Source organism: Elephas maximus, chromosome 18 (genome assembly GCF_024166365.1).
Source record: "Elephas maximus indicus isolate mEleMax1 chromosome 18, mEleMax1 primary haplotype, whole genome shotgun sequence".
Lineage (NCBI taxonomy): Eukaryota > Metazoa > Chordata > Mammalia > Proboscidea > Elephantidae > Elephas > Elephas maximus.
The window spans coordinates 63,489,567-63,493,813 of NC_064836.1; positions in this window are offsets into that span (position 1 = coordinate 63,489,567).

Consider the following 4,247-nt stretch of genomic DNA (forward strand, 5'->3'; position numbering starts at 1 on the left):
CTTGGAGATAACAGTCAATATCAAGTCACATAAAGAAAGAGACCATGATCACCTCAAAAGTCTCAAAACAAAGACTCAATGAATCTTCTGGATGAAGGTGCTTTCCTGGAATTACCGGATGCAGAATTCAAAAGATTACTATACAGAACTCTTCGAGACCTCAGGAAGGAAATTAAGCAATAAGCAGAATGAGCCAAGGAACACAGAGATAAAGTAGTTGAAGAAATTAAAAAGGTTATTCAAGAACATAATGAAAAATTTAATAAGCTGCAAGAATCCATAGAGAGACAGAAATTCAGAAGATTGACAATAAAATTACAGAATTAAACAACTCAGTAGAAAGTCAGAAGAGCAGAATTGAGCAAGTGGAAGGCAGAATTGGTGAACTTGAAGATATAAAGCACTTGGCACCAATATATTTGAAGAAAAATCAGATAAAAGGATTTAAAGAAAATGAGGAAACCTTAAGAATCATGTGGGACTCTATCAAGGGAAATAACCTACGAGCAATTGGAGTACCAGAACAGGGAGGGATTACAGAAAATACAGAGAAAATTGTTTAAGATTTGTTGGCAGAAAACTTCCCTGATATCGTGAAAGATGAGAAGATATCTATCCAAGATGCTCATCGAACTTCACATAAGGTAGATTTTAAAAGAACGTCACCAAGACATAATATAATCAAACTTGTCAAAACCAAAGATAAAAGGAGAATTTTAAGGGCAGCTAGGGATAAACAAAAAGTCACCTACAAAGGAGAGTCAATAAGAAAACCTCAGACTCCTTGGCAGAAACTGTGCAGGTGAGAAGGCAATGGGATGACTTATGTAAAGCGTTGAAGGAAAAAAATTGCCAGCCGAGAATCAAATGTACAGCAAAACTGTCTCTCAAATATGAAGGTGCAATTAGGATATTTTGAGATAAACAGAAGTTTAGGAAATTCATAAAAACCAAACCAAAACTACAAGAAATACTAAAGGGAGTTCTTTGGTTAGAAAACCAATAATATCAGGCATCAACCCAATACTAGAACACTGGACAGAGCAATCAGATGTCAACCCATACGGAGAAACTACAAAAATAAATCAAGTTTAAAAAATGCTCAAAATAGGGAAACAGCGATGTTGTTATGGAAAAGAAGACAACATTAAAACAATAAAGAGAGACTAAGAAATGTAGTCATAGATCTTTCATATGGAGAGGAAGACAAGGTGATACAAAGAAGTAAAAGTTAGGTTTAAATTTATAAAAATAAGGGTAAGTATTAAGGTAACCACAAAGGAGCCAAACTATCCTACACATCAAAATAAAATACAAGAAAAAAATAGAGACTCAGCAGAAACAAAATCAACAACAACAAATAAGAGGAAAAGACAATGTGTAAAGATAAACTGTTCAGCACAAAAATTAAGTGGGAAAAAGAAACTGCCCACAGCACACAAAAAAAGACTTCAAAATGACAGCCCTAATTTCATACCTATCCATAATTATGCTGAATGTAAATGGACTAAAGGCACCAATAAAGAGACAGAGAGTGGCAGAATGGATTAAAAAATATGATCTGTCTATATGCAGCCTACAAGAGACACACCTGAGACTGAGAGACACAAACTAAAACTCAAAGGATGTAAAAAAATATATCAAGCAAACAGCAATCCACAAACAGCAGGGGGGGCAATATTAATTTTTGACAAAATAGACTTTAAAGTTAAACCCATCATAAAGGATAAGGAAGGACACTATATAATGATTAAAGGGACAATATACCAGAAGGATATAACCATGTTAAATATTTATGCACCCAAGGACAGGGCTGCAAAATACATGAAACAAACTCAAACAGCACTGAAAAGAGAGATAGACAGCTCCACAATAATAGCAAGAGACTTCAACACACCAGTTTCAGTGAAGGACAGGAGATCCAGAAGGAAGCAAATAAAGACACAGAAGATCTAAATGCCACAATCAACCAACTTGACCTTATAGACATATACAGATCACTCCACCCAACAGGATTCAAGTATACTTTCTTTTCTAGTGCACATGGAACATTCTCTAGAATAGACCACATATTAGGTCATAAAGCAAGCCTTAGCAGAATCCAAAACATTGAAATATTGCAAAACAACACACACACACACAAAATACACCAAAATGACAGCACTAAACTCATATCTATCAATGATTACACTGAATGTAAATGGACTAAATGCACCAGTAGAGAGACAGAGAGTGGCAGAAGGGATAAAAAACATGATCCATCTATATGTTGCCTACAAGAGACACAGTTTAGATTTAAAGACACAAACAAAGTAAAATTCAAAGGATGGAAAAAACATATCAAGGAAACAACAATCAAAAAAGAGCAGGAATGGCAATATTAATTTCTGACAAAATAGACTTTAAAGTAAAATGCACCACAGAGGATGAAGAAGGACACTATATAATGATTAAAGGGTCAATACATCAGTAGGACACAATGATAATAAATATTTATGTACCCAATGACAAGGCTCCAAAAAACATAAAATAATCTTTAACAGCATTGAAAATAGTAATAGACAGCTCCACAATAATAGTAGGAGACTTCAACATGCCACTTTTGATGAAGGACAGAACATCCAGAAAGAAGCTCAAAGAAGACATACAAAATCTAAATGCCACAATCAGCCAACTTGACCTCATAGACATATGCAGAACACTCCAGCCAACAGCAGCCAAGTACAGTTTCTTTTCTAATGCACAGGTAATGTTCTCCAGAATAGACCACATGTTAGGCCACAAAGCAAGCCTTCACAGAAAACAAAACATCATAATATTACAAAGCTTCTTTTCTTACCATAAATCCATAAAAGTAGAAATGAATAACAGATAAAGCAAAGAAAAAAAAAACACAAATATATGGGAACTGAATAACACCTTGCTCAAAACTACTGGGTTAAGAAATTAAGGACAGAATAAAGAAACTCACAGAATCAAATAAGAATGAAAACATCCTCAAGAGCCTTTGGGACACAGCAAAAGCAGTGCTCAGAGGTCAATTTATAGCAATAAATGCACATATTCAAAAAGAAGGAAGGGCCAAAATCAAAAGATTAATCCTATAACTTGAACAAATAGAGAGCAGCAAAAGGGGCCCTCAGGCACCAGAAGAAAGCAAATAATAAAAATTAGAGCAGATATTAAAGAAAATAGAGGATAGAAAAACAACTGAAAGAGCTAACAAAACCAAAAGCTGGTTCTTTGAAAAGGTCAACAAAATTGATAAAGCAGTGACCAAACTGACAAAAGAAAAATAAGAAAGGAAAGAAATAACTTGCATGAGAAATGGGATGGGAGATATCACAACAGACCTAACAGAAATTAAAAAAAACAAAAAAACACTGTACTATGAGAAATTGTACTCCAACAAATTTGAAAACCTAGAGGAAATGGACAAATATCTAGAAACACACTACTTACTCAAACTAACACAAAATGAGGTAGAAAAACTAAATCAACCAATAACAAAAGAAGAGATTGAGGAGGTAATTGAAAAACTCCCAAAAGAAAAAAGCCCTGGCCCTGATGGCTTCACAGGAGAATTCTATTCATCTTTCAGAGAAGAGTTAACACCAATACTACTAAGGGTATTTCAGAGCATGAAAAGGATAGAGTACTCCTGAAATCATTTCATGAAGCCAGCATAATCCTGATACCAAAACCAGGTTAAAGACACCAGAAAAAATTACAATGTCCCTCATGAACCTAGACACAACAATTCTCAACAAAATTCTAGCCAATAGAATTCAACAACATATCAAAAAAATAATACACCATGACCAAGTAGGATTCATACCAGGAACTTTTCTTTTTTTTTATGCAGGGTAGGTTCAGCATTAGAAAAACAATCAATGTAATCCATCATACAAATAAAATGAAAGAGTCACATGATCTTCTCAATTGATGCAGAAAAAGCATTCGACAAAGTCCAACATCGATTCATGATAAACACTCTCAGTAAAATAGGAATAGAAGGGAAATTCCTCAACACAATAAAGGACATTTCTATAAAGCCAATAGCCAACATCATCCTAAATGGAGAGTCTGAAAGGGTTCCCCTTGAGAATGAGAACCAGACAAGGGTGCCCTTTATCACCGCTCATATTCAACATTGTGCTGGAGGTCGTAGCCAGAGCAATTAGGCTACAAAAAGAAATAAAATGCATCCAAAATGATAAGGAAAAAGTAAAAGTATCCTTATCTGC